Source organism: Schistocerca cancellata, chromosome 9 (assembly GCF_023864275.1).
Source record: "Schistocerca cancellata isolate TAMUIC-IGC-003103 chromosome 9, iqSchCanc2.1, whole genome shotgun sequence".
NCBI lineage: Eukaryota > Metazoa > Arthropoda > Insecta > Orthoptera > Acrididae > Schistocerca > Schistocerca cancellata.
This window is the reverse complement of record NC_064634.1, coordinates 4,581,362-4,594,607: the sequence shown is the minus strand read 5'-3', so window position 1 is coordinate 4,594,607 and position 13,246 is coordinate 4,581,362. Positions and strand designations below refer to the sequence as shown.

Genomic DNA, 13,246 nt, shown 5'->3' with positions numbered 1-13,246 from the left:
TCTGTTGTTGATCAACTCGTTATCAACGTACCAAGTGACAATCCCAGAACTCAAACGTATTTCTGGGATTCGGATGAGGAAGGAGCTAAGAGATTACCTGACGACTGACTAATTAATACCTTCATTGGCTTCTGAATTCAACAGTATGGCGAAATCCTTGTAGTGCGCTTTCGCATCACGCATCGCTCGGTCAGAAGAATTATCCTTATGTTGATGAACAGAGTATAGGTCTAGATGTGCTCGTGGTAAAACCTGGAACAAAAATTTTGTAGTTAAATGTAGTAGGTAGTGGTTGTAAGTAACTGATTAATGAAATATATTTCAGTGAACGCTGTCACGTGTGAGGCGTTATCGTCAATTTGTCTTGTCATTATGTTCTCGAAAGGAATTTTAATGCATGGTATTGCTGACCACCTCAAACTGTCATGGATGCGTTTATTCCATCACAAGATCCAATGAATTTTTTAATTGTAAATCTTGCATTCTTCTCACGCCTTTCTTTGAACATAAAATCCTGTTGAAAGAAAGCTGACGCCAAGTCTGTCTATTAAAAATCTTACGAAAATTTATAGGACGTTTCCAAACACAATGGTACAATTAAAAAACATGATAAAGTGGCAGCTTTGTGAGGAATAAACTTTTTTGTTGTTACTGTGTTCTATCCGGGGGGAGTAGGCGAAGAGAGTCTTCAAAATTCCCTTTCGAACGTTAAAACCATGAATGTTACATTTCCACACTACAGCAGCTGTTAAATACTATCAGCTAGGTACAGTAAGAGCTGAGTATGCTCTTTCAGAAGCAACAGGCCTGGAAGCTTTTTAACATTACGAGAAGGTTGATCGAAACAGAAGTATAATGAAGAGGCTTATTTCGATTATCTGCTTTTTAGCACGGCAAGAGTTAGCTCTTGTAGATGATGACGAATCTGAGTTATCAGTAAATAAGGGAGATTATTTCGAATTTTTGGATTTCTTAGCAGAAGAACAACCACACATAAAAGATCGTTTGGCACGCGATGGAGCATTGAAAGGCACTTCCTCTGAAGCACGGAATGAATTAATAGCTTTATTGTGGATGTTGTTAAAGAACAAATTGCAAGTTAAGTTAGACATTGTCTTTTATATCAGTACAAGCCGACGAAGGAACGGATGTCTCAACTAGAAATGAGTGTAATTTTTCGCTTTGAAAATAACGAATCAGGGGAAATACAAGAGGGATTCGCAGGGTTTTATGACGTATCCAAAAACCGGAGTGCACACGGCATAGACACAGTTTTGTTGCAAGTGCTAAGCAGTTGGAATATTGACAAAAATAAATTAGTATCGTAAACATACGACGGCTGCTGTGCAATGGCAGGGAAAAATTATAGTGTCCATTGTGTTGTGAAACAAGCATATTTCCATGCTCTCTTTATCCATTGCTACGCGCAACAGTTGAATATAGTCCTCCTGTATGCTTGTAAAAGAAAATTACTCTAGTAAAAATTTTTGTAGCAAATCTATAAGGGTTTCGTGCATTTTTTAGCCGTTTCAGTAACAGAAGTGAACATGCTATTGTGAAACAAGGTGGAATTTTCATTCACGCGCTGTACAAACCATTATTCTTCACTATACAGACCTGAGAGCAGCACTTACTAGTGTGATAAACAATAAAGGATGGCATCATATTCTTTTCTGGGATGAATAGTATACTGGATGATGAAACTTTTCTTTTTCTGCTGCAGTTCTACAATTCAATTGCAAAATAAAAGCTTGAAACTGGAATTCTCACTCCCTTAGGGGGTTGAATTCCCAAAAACGCATAAAGTATTCTTTTTATTCGCAACCAAAAGTCAAACACTAATTTTCACTGATGTAGCTTTACTTAAGAATGCTTTATTAGTTCCTTAATAATGATTTAAATTAAAAAAACTTCCACTCACTATTTTACCCCCTTGAATTTCCAAAAATGCTGAAACACGTATTTTTTTTATTTTCGTAATTATAGCTCCAAAGCTGTCTTGATAGAGAGTTGTTTTCAAAAGGCCTTTTATCCCCTCAGGAACGGAACTTGGAACAATTCCTTCTCAAATGATGCCCACAGTATAAGACTCAAACCCTCTGCAAGTTTCAAATTTCTATCCTTAGCGATTTTGGCTGGGCGATGATAAGTCTGTGAATCAGTATGGACCTATTTCACCTCCTTAAGGGTTGAATATCCCAAAACAGTGAAACACGAATTTTTTTCATATCTAACCGGGAAACTATGTACCAATTTCCGTAGATTTAGCTTTAAAAATGGTTTCACAATGACATATTTTCATAAAACAGTTCCAAAAATACTGAAACACGTATTTTCTTTTATTTCTAACCGAGAACTCAAATACCAATTTTCATAGACAGAGATTACTCCTACGACGCCGGCCGCTGGTGGCCCAGCGGTTCTAGGTGCTTGAGTCTGGAACAGCACGACCGCTACGGTCGCAGGTTCGAATCCTGCCTCGGGCATGAATGTGTATGATGTCCTTAGGTTAGTTAGGTTTAAGTAGTTCTAAGTTCTAGGGGACTGATGACCTCAGAAGTTGAGTCCCATTGTGCTCAGAGCCATTTGCACCCTGGGCAAACGTTGCAAAGGGGCGGTTTTCTTCACCGAGGCGTGCATAATTTGTCTGGCGCCGGGTATCACAGTATTCACGGAAGTAGGACGCCCCGCATCTGTTTCGAAGGTAATCTGAAGACTGTTAAATATCGGAACAGGGTTTTTAAAACCTAAAGTGCAGCCCTACGGTCAACATTTCGACGACGGTTCGTATTTCAAGAAAATAACGCACGAGGTTATTGTACTCAGCTCGTGAAGACCTTTCTCCAGAATGCAGAAACCAATCGAATGGAACGGCCTGCAGTATTCTGCTGACGGGAGTCGGAATGAGTACGTTTGGAAACAAAACCTTGGTAGTGAGCAATGGATGACGTCATGAAGGTTTAAACGTCTGAACTACCCTGTGGACAGAATACCAACGAGGATGCGAACCTTTGGAATGAGTCGTTATTGAATAATGCTGTGCTCGCAGCTATTGTTAAACCGAGCTATTGATTCAGTTTTTCTGAACGGTATTTCGACGACCAAAAACCGTCTCGCCTTCTTCGCTTGCTGCGGACTGTGTTGTTAACGCGTACTCCAACTAGACTGTGAAGTATTGCGGGTGTCGTGCCGCTATTTATAGCAGAATCCAACTCCTAGCTACTGTTACCGCCTGTATTGAGGTATATCGACTGTAATACTTAATGCTTTTCGAAGAAAGCGCCGAAAAATATATTACGCAGTGCTCTCAGATCAGGATGTATGAGATTATTTCCTGGAAGGTATCCTATACAAAATGTATTACATCACTGTAGGTGGTGCTGACTTCCAATAAATGTTGGCATCTCTGAAGATAGTTTCTAAAAGGGAAACCAAATACAAAAACTTGAAGCATCTGATCAACTTAGTGTACGTATAGAGAGCTATATTCAAAGAGACGGAAAATGTCAAGCAGTTTTACTTAGTACCCGAAAATATCTGTTCTGTTACACCAAAATCAACTTTTATTACTTTTTATTTTGACGAACAAGAGGTATTCGACCTAAAACAAACGATCTTTGAGGTATGAGAAGAGCAGAGAATTGAGTAGAATTGTATCGAAGACTGAAGGCGTCAGGAATGAAGTCAACTACTAAAGTGCAGCATGTGATCTCTCAGGTTTTTTATTTTCGGTGTAATTTATTAATGGTACGCTTTCCGGTGTTCGGCCGGGCTGTTTGTTTCATTCCGTGCGCGATATTTCGACTACCGACAGCAATTGCCTTCTTGAGGTGCTGCGTGCTGTGTTGTACGAGGGCAGTTCAATAAGTAATGCAACACATTTTTTTTCTCGGCCAATTTTGGTTGAAAAAACCGGAAATTTCTTGTGGAATATTTTCAAACATTCCCGCTTCGTCTCGTATAGTTTCATTGACTTCCGACAGGTGGCAGCGCTGTGCGAAGCTGTTAAAATGGCGTCTGTAACGGATGTGCGTTGCAAACAATGGGCAGTGATCGAGTTTCTTTTGGCGGAAAACCAGGGCATCTCCGATATTCATAGGCGCTTGCAGAATGTCTACGGTGATCTGGCAGTGGACAAAAGCACGGTGAGTCGTTGGGCAAAGCGTGTGTCATCATCGCCGCAAGGTCAAGCAAGACTGTCTGATCTCCCGCGTGCGGGCCGGCCGTGCACAGCTGTGACTCCTGCAATGGCGGAGCGTGCGAACACACTCGTTCGAGATGATCGACGGATCATCACCAAACAACTCAGTGTTCAACTTGACATCTCTGTTGGTAGTGCTGTCACAATTATTCACCAGTTGGGATATTCAAAGGTTTGTTCCCGCTGGGTCCCTCATTGTCTAACCGAACACCATAAAGAGCAAAGGAGAACCATCTGTGTGGAATTGCTTGCTCGTCATGTGGCTGAGGGTGACAATTTCTTGTCAAAGATTGTTATAGGCGATGAAACATGGGTTCATCACTTCGAACCTGAAACAAAACGGCAATCAATGGAGTGGCACCACACTCACTCCCCTACCAAGAAAAAGTTTAAAGCCATACCCTCAGCCGGTAAATTCATGGTTACAGTCTTCTGGGATGCTGAAGGGGTTATTCTGTTCGATGTCCTTCCCCATGGTCAAACGATCAACTCTGAAGTGTATTGTGCTACTCTTCGGAAATTGAAGAAACGACTTCAGTGTGTTCGTAGGCACAAAAATCTGAACGAACTTTTCCTTCTTCATGACAACGCAAGACCTCACACAAGTCTTCGCACCCGAGAGGAGCTCACAAAACTTCAGTGGACTGTTCTTCCTCATGCACCCTACAGCCCCGATCTCGCACCGTCGGATTTCCATATGTTTGGCCCAATGAAGGACACAATCCGTGGGAGGCACTACGCGGATGATGAAGAAGTTATTGATGCAGTACGACGTTGGCTCCGACATCGACCAGTGGTATGGTACCGTGCAGGCATACAGGCCCTCATTTCAAGGTGGCGTAAGGCCGTAGCATTGAATGGAGATTACGTTGAAAAATAGTGTTGTGTAGCTAATAGGTTGGGGAATAACCTGGTGTATTTCAATGCTGAATAAAACAACCCCTGTTTCAGAAAAAAAATGTGTTGCATTACTTATTGAACTGCCCTCGTAATTGCCAGGATTGTGAACCACAGTCTGTTGGCATCGCGCTGCTGTTAGAGTTCGTCTTCTGGCAGCCGCTTACGCCCTTCGATGGTCATTTGTCTTTCATACGCACTGTTGTGCGACGAAACGCACTTTCTCTCAGCGTTTTTGAGTTCTGGTTGATGAGGTGCCCGGCGAAATCGTAATAAATGGAGTGCCGCAACGACTTTGAAGCAAACGCTTTAGGGCTCGCCTAGCTCAAAGCAACGTGTTTCTACAGAGCGAAGCAAGCTAATTAGCTGTCGCTGAACACTGTCTCGACTGTAATTAAGAAATGAAATACGGCGACACCACTATCGCCGTGCTAGGCGACATGTTTCAGGGACAGCGTAGTTACGTAGTTTATCTAAATAACGATAACCAAACTTTATAAACCGAGGCGAGGGTTTAGGTTTTAGCAAGGGTTGGGAACTAGCACTGAATTTATCAAGACATCGACGGCTACCTCATCCAACAGATCTGTAAAACGCTGAGACAATATGCATTTCGCGACATAACATTACGGGATCCGAGAAACAAATGAGCATCAGAGGTCGCAGTGCGAGTCGAGAGTCGAACTCGAATGTAAAAGGCGGCGCGACAGGAAAAGCTCATCACAATCCAGGCAGTGAATGCACACTAACATCCATGGAGTTAAGAATAAGGGGAGATGGCGCTACGTATCCCAGCCGTACTACGTTTTGAAGCCATGGGGCCGTGGCTCGCTGCCATGACACTCTGACCAAAACATTGCCAGTGTGCTATAGCGCTGCGTGTATTACAGTTGCTAATTGCACCATGTACGCATGCAACGTCATCAGATTGGTTGTTTCGAAGTTTTTGTTTAAAATAATATCTCGTAAAGGCGAAATTCCGCGTTTCTTCTGATTAAAAATAGTTTTTAATGTAATATTACGAATAGCTAGTCTTCAATGTAAACGATACAATTTTGTTAATTCAGTAATAAACGTGTATCAGAAACTAAATAATAGAAACTAAAAACTAAATTAGCTATACCCTCCCTCCAAAGCCCCATAAATACATCTTGCTTGTAATACGTACTGGGACATTTCAGTTACGTTACACTACTGGCAAACACTGTTCATTACCACCAATATTTAGTGAAATACGGTACATAGAATGGCAAATCTACACAGTGTCCTGTTTAGGCCTATACTTTACGCCAGTTAATGTAGTGTTAGTTTTTAATTTGGTACATGATGAAGACAAAGTGAGTTACTCAACACTTCGATTATCGACGATACGTACGTATTATACTGAAACGTGAACTTGAAAACTAAGAATTTAATTCTTTGAATTAACATACCTTTTGCAAATATTTTGGGTGTGTAGGGAAAACCGATGGTACAGCATTTTCTCGGAGCCTTACTTTTGACAGGGAAGTTCGGTCTATGTCCTCTTCTCGGAAATGCTGAGAACATATAGTGCTCCATTTAGACGCACGCCAATTCTTCCTCCTCACGGCATTCTCCCACAGAGCTTTCCGACTTTCATTTTTAGGAAATCTAAAATAATACAGGAGAAAAACACGCTGTAGTACAAGTACCGATGTAGCACACGTTCATCCACAATGAAGTTGTAAAATCACACTTAACGAGACAACTTACACATGAAATGTTGTTCCCTTCGATTTCGCATCACAATCAGAACGATTCGTACATCCGAACACCACACAAGTCACCATAATAGCGCAAAATCCTTCCAAAAGCGAGCGACAAGCCTATGCACACAAGCTTACAGCAGCAATGTTTTGGTCGGATTGAGATGGCTACGCTCGGCTTCACATGGCTTCGCAGCTGTGACGTCACGGCGTCTCCCTCTATTCTTACCTCCATGCTAACAACACAGCTGGCGACACCTGAAGATCGTGAAATATTATACACTCCTGGAAATGGAAAAAAGAACACATTGACACCGGTGTGTCAGACCCACCATACTTGCTCCGGACACTGCGAGAGGGCTGTACAAGCAATGATCACACGCACGGCACAGCGGACACACCAGGAACCGCGGTGTTGGCCGTCGAATGGCGCTAGCTGCGCAGCATTTGTGCACCGCCGCCGTCAGTGTCAGCCAGTTTGCCGTGGCATACGGAGCTCCATCGCAGTCTTTAACACTGGTAGCATGCCGCGACAGCGTGGACGTGAACCGTATGTGCAGTTGACGGACTTTGAGCGAGGGCGTATAGTGGGCATGCGGGAGGCCGGGTGGACGTACAGCCGAATTGCTCAACACGTGGGGCGTGAGGTCTCCACAGTACATCGATGTTGTCGCCAGTGGTCGGCGGAAGGTGCACGTGCCCGTCGACCTGGGACCGGACCGCAGCGACGCACGGATGCACGCCAAGACCGTAGGATCCTACGCAGTGCCGTAGGGGACCGCACCGCCACTTCCCAGCAAATTAGGGACACTGTTGCTCCTGGGGTATCGGCGAGGACCATTCGCAACCGTCTCCGTGAAGCTGGGCTACGGTCCCGCACACCGTTAGGCCGTCTTCCGCTCACGCCCCAACATCGTGCAGCCCGCCTCCAGTGGTGTCGCGACAGGCGTGAATGGAGGGACGAATGGAGACGTGTCGTCTTCAGCGATGAGAGTCGCTTCTGCCTTGGTGCCAATGATGGTCGTATGCGTGTTTGGCGCCGTGCAGGTGAGCGCCACAATCAGGACTGCATACGACCGAGGCACACAGGGCCAACACCCGGCATCATGGTGTGGGGGGCGATCTCCTACACTGGCCGTACACCACTGGTGATCGTCGAGGGGACACTGAATAGTGCACGGTACATCCAAACCGTCATCGAACCCATCGTTCTACCATTCCTAGACCGGCAAGGGAACTTGCTGTTCCAACAGGACACTGCACGTCCGCATGTATCCCGTGCCACCCAACGTGCTCTAGAAGGTGTAAGTCAACTACCCTGGCCAGCAAGATCTCCGGATCTGTCCCCCATTGAGCATGTTTGGGACTGGATGAAGCGTCGTCTCACGCGGTCTGCACGTCCAGCACGAACGCTGGTCCAACTGAGGCGCCAGGTGGAAATGGCATGGCAAGCCGTTCCACAGGACTACATCCAGCATCTCTACGATCGTCTCCATGGGAGAATAGCAGCCTGCATTGCTGCGAAAGGTGGATATACACTGTACTAGTGCCGACATTGTGCATGCTTTGTTGCCTGTGTGTATGTGCTTGTGGTTCTGTCAGTGTGATCATGTGATGTATCTGACCCCAGGAACGTGTCAATAAAGTTTCCCCTTCCTGGGACAATGAATTCACGGTGTTCTTATTTCAATTTCCAGGAGTGTATATGAAATGGAACCAAGAGCTCTGCTGAACACTCGAAAGCAGACCGCTGAAGCGCAGCGCGCTCGGGTTGTGAGTTTGCAACCTACAACTTTGAAGTCCGCCGCGATGGAATAGTGCGCGCGCGTCGCGCCGTGCAGATAAACACGTCTCGCTGAGGGCTTTTATTAGAGGTCGGGCGTAGCTCTGCGCTCAGTACACAGGCGTCCATGCATCGTCCGCGACGCGCGAAGATCGGCAGGCGCAGCAACCACCGGAGGAGGTTCGCCATTCCAGCAGACCTGGGCCCAGGTAGGTCCTCTCTCTCTCTTGCTGGCGAACTTTAAGTTCCTCTCCATGGCTGATTACATTAGACGTGACATTGTCAGGTTTACTGAGTCAACTTTTACTATTAAATTAGCTATGCTAAAACTACCGGAAGTTGTTAAGGTAACCTTAAGCTGTGCTGCAGAAGCAGCCGTGCGGGAGAAAATAGCCGGCAAGTACTTCTGTGTGGTCTAGTGCTATTTACACGTAATGAAATCTGAGGAACTCATGTTACAAATTGCTGACTTACGGAGAGCAAAAATAAATTGCTATCCAAAAAAGTACTGCACCAGCTTAAGCGGACAAAACCGCACAGCTGCTATAAACACACCCAACAAGTTTTCTTACAGGACAAACTGCCGAGGGTTAGGCGCAAGCGAGTTAGGTTAATATTCGGACACTGAGATTTTTACTTTGTAACAAAAACAAACGTAACCAAGTAGCATATATGAAGTTATATGTTCTGTAAATAATAGCGTAAACTCTATTAACATAGCTCACAAAACTTCCTGGTAGTACAACTTAAATAAAACTCGGTCCTGTTTTCACCTTACTTTAATATTCAGACACTTTTGAGAACTATTTAAAGACAAATTTTTGTGAAAATATGTTTCAATATCTTGTCGTGTAGTCCTTCTGTTGTATCACTTCTTTTTTCAAACTCCGTGGCATACTGTCAACGATTTATTTTTAAATAGTCAGTTCATAGGCCGTCCCATTCTTCTTTCAAACGGAACTTTAAAGCCGGACGTTGTGGCCGAGCGGTTCTAGGCGCTACAGTCTGGAACCGCGCGACCGCTACGGTCGCAGGTTCGAATCCTGCCTCGGGCATGGATGTGTGTGATTTCCTTAGGTTAGTTAGGTTTAAGTAGTTCTAAGTTCTAGGGGACTGATGACCTCAGAAGTTAAGTCCCATAGTGCTCAGAGCCACTTGAACCATTTTTTGACACTTCAAAGTTTCTGTGGAAGATGTCGGTGTTTTCCTAATACGTCGCTCTAGTTCTGTAGGGTCGAGGTCTGGTGAAGGAGGTCGTGGTTATAAGACTTTGGGCTATTGTAAAAAATGTTCCACAATGAGAGCCTTATGTTTCCGGTCATTGTCCTGCTAAAACGTGAACGTGTTTGATATCCCCATTTTTTCAGAACTGTTGCTCAAGTTGTTTCTTATTCGTTCATATGAACATATTTGTCCGTAATACTGTTGGTGAATACTAACTCACGCGGTTCAAATATAGATATACAGACTCAGACAAGAACATTGCCGTCTCCATTCCTTACAGTCGGTGTTGTGGACTGACAAGACAGCCAGTCCACAGTGACGGGTATCCGAAAGGCACGAGTACACACACGCCGGCTGGCGTGAGGTCTGAAACAGGGTACTTAATGAATGCTATAAAGAAAAGTACGTAGCTCCTCGAATACTTAACTTGATTCCATCATTGTGGTACATCGCTCTTGACGATACAATTGACAGTCTTTAAATACAAGCACTGTAAGGCTAATGGCGCCTTGCTAGGTCGTAGCCATGGACTTAGCTGAAGGCTATTCTAACTGTCTCTCGGCAATTGAGAGAAAGGCTTCGTCAGTGTAGTCGCTAGCGAAGTCGTCGTACAACTGGGGCGAGTGCTAGTCCGTCTGCCGTGTGGTGGCGCTCGGTCTGCAATTACTGACAGTGGCGACACGCGGGTCCGACATGTACTAATGGACTGCGGCCGATTTAAAGCTACCACCTAGCAAGTGTGGTGTCTGGCGGTGACACCACAGTCGGTTTAACCGTTGTGTGTTTAAAATTCTTCGTTCTTCTTGCGCCACAGCATCCTGCATCCGTCCGACCCGCTGTTGCTAATTAAATCAGCTGAAGATAATGACTCGAACTGAACAGCTAGGCAAACTTCAAATTCCTCTCCAAAGCTTGTTACGTTAGACACGAATATTTTGTATTTACTGTGTAAACTCTTGACTAACAAATCAGCTATGCTAATGCTGCGGTAACGCCATTAATTTGTTAAGGTAATAAACTGCACTTTAGAAGGAGCAGAGCAGTAGGATAGAGGACTTGTCACACTGTGAGTGAGGTGCAGCGTTATTAATGCGTAATGAAGTCTAAAAACACGTTTTAAATTTTTGCTAATGTACAAGAGAGCGCAAATGAATTTTCCCTCTAACGGATACAGCAGCAACTTAGGCGGACAAAAGCGCACAGCTAATATAGACGCACTCACACAAGTTTGCTTACGAGACAAACGTCCCCGAGCTCACCGCAGCTCCACAAGGGTGCTGCAGTTACCTGGAAATTTTTACTCTGTTTTATATCACCTCATTCCCGGGATGTTTTCTTCCACACTGTGTAACGTACAACATAATTTACCATAATTTCGATGACACCGTTCTTTCTCAAGATTAAAAAATGTAAGGTCAAACATGTTTCTACGAGGGCCGTTCAGAAAGTAACCTCCGGTTGATTTAAAAAAATACACCAAGTTAAATAAAAATATTTTAATATATACATCTTACAACTACATCTTTGCACTATTTTTCTACATAGTCTCCATAGCGATTGAGGCACTTATCGTATCTCTTCACAAGCTTTGAAATTCCTTCTGCATAAAAATCACCCGCTTGTGCCTGGAGCCAGCCTGTGACCGCATCTTTGAGCTCTTCGTCGTCATCAAACCGCTGTGACCCGAGCCATTTCTTCAAATGCATGAAGAGGTGATAATCACTTGGCGCCAGGTCTGGGCTGTAAGGTGGATGGTTGATAACGTCCCACTTGAAGGACTCAAGAAGGGCCGTTGTTCTGCGAGCAGAGTGAGGACGGGCGTTATCGTGCAAAAAAACGATACCGGAAGTCAGCATACCACGGCGTTTGTTCTGTATAGCCCGTCGTAACTTTTTTATTGTTTCACAGTACACGTCTTGATTAATGGTCGTACCACGTTCCATGAATTCAACCAACAACACCCCTTTGGCATCCCAAAACACCGTTGCCATCAGTTTTCTGGCAGAAAAATCTTGCGAGGCTTTTCTTGGTTTGGTAGGCGAATTTGAATGTGCCCACATCTTTGATTGTTCTTTTGTCTCAGGGTTCACGTACTTAATCCAGGTTTCGTCACCGGTCACGATTCTGTTTAACAATGGTTCTCCTTCGTCCTCATAACGTGGCAGAAAGTCTAATGCAGAGGCCATTCTTTGAGTTTTGTGGTGGTCGGTAAGAATTTTGGGCACCCATCGTGCACAGAACTTACGGTAACCCAATCTTGCTGTCACTATCTCGTACAAGAGAGTCTTAGAAATCTGTGGAAAACCAGTAGACAACTCCGACATTGAGAAACGTCGATTTTCACGAACTTTGGCATCAACTGTCTGAACGAGTTCGTCAGTCACCAATGATGGTCTACCACTCCTCTCTTCATCATGAACGTTTTCTCGTCCACTTTTAAATAAACGTACCCATTCACGGACAACTCCTTCACTCATAACTCTTGGTCCGTACACGGCACAAAGCTCACGATGAATAGCTGCTGCAGAATATCCTTTGGCTGTAAAAAACCTTATGACAGCACGCACTTCACATTTGGCGGGGTTTTCTATTGCAGCACACATTTCAAACTGCCACAAAAACTAAACTAGCGCAGGTACGACGTTCACTCGACCACGGCTTGATGCCGACTGACCTGTTGAGTGCGTGAACGCACAGATGGCGTCGCTACTCCCCCCACAACCCGCACTGTGACCGATCGGAGGTTACTTTCTGAACCGCCCTCGTATATTTCAATTTTTGAAATGTCGCATGTGAACAAAATCACAAGATGTACGTATATGATGGCTGTCACCAAACACCATACGAATAATCTCGACATGTAGGCCCATGTCATTTGGACACATTCTCGTACATTAATAACACCCCAGTTTTGAAGCTGCCGACGGTCTTGCCGCTGTTGTAACACTGGTTCCCGTCAGATCGCCGAAGTTAAGCGCTGTCGGGCTGGGCTAGTACTTGGATGGGTGACCAACCGGTCTGCCGAGCGCTGTTGGCAAGCGGGCTGCACTCAGCCCTTGTGAGGCAAACTGAGGAGCTACTCGATTGATAAGTAGCGGCTCCGGTCTCGGAAACTGACATGCGGCCGGGAGAGCGGTGTGCTGACCACACGCCCCTCCACATCCGCGTTCAGTGACGCCTATGGGCTGAGGACGACGCGGCGGCCTGTCGGTACCGTTGGGCTTTCACGACCTGTTCGGGAGGAGTTTAGTTTTGAAGCAAGTCATCTTCCTCGTTCTTTTTCTGTTTCGTTTTACCGTGTTGCCCCGTTTCTCTCTGTGCTTTCACCCGAAATAGCGCAAATACTGTCTTAAGTTTAGGCCTTGAACACTGAAAATAACTACAGATGACACGTTTCCGTGATTCTCACAGGCG

General features: G+C 44.9%; 1 pseudogene; it reads left to right on the top strand.

The window, feature by feature from the left end:
* Positions 1–12,751: 12,751 nt before the first annotated feature.
* Positions 12,752–12,869, top strand: LOC126102425 (5S ribosomal RNA; annotated as a pseudogene).
* The last annotated feature ends 377 nt before the right edge of the window (positions 12,870–13,246 follow it).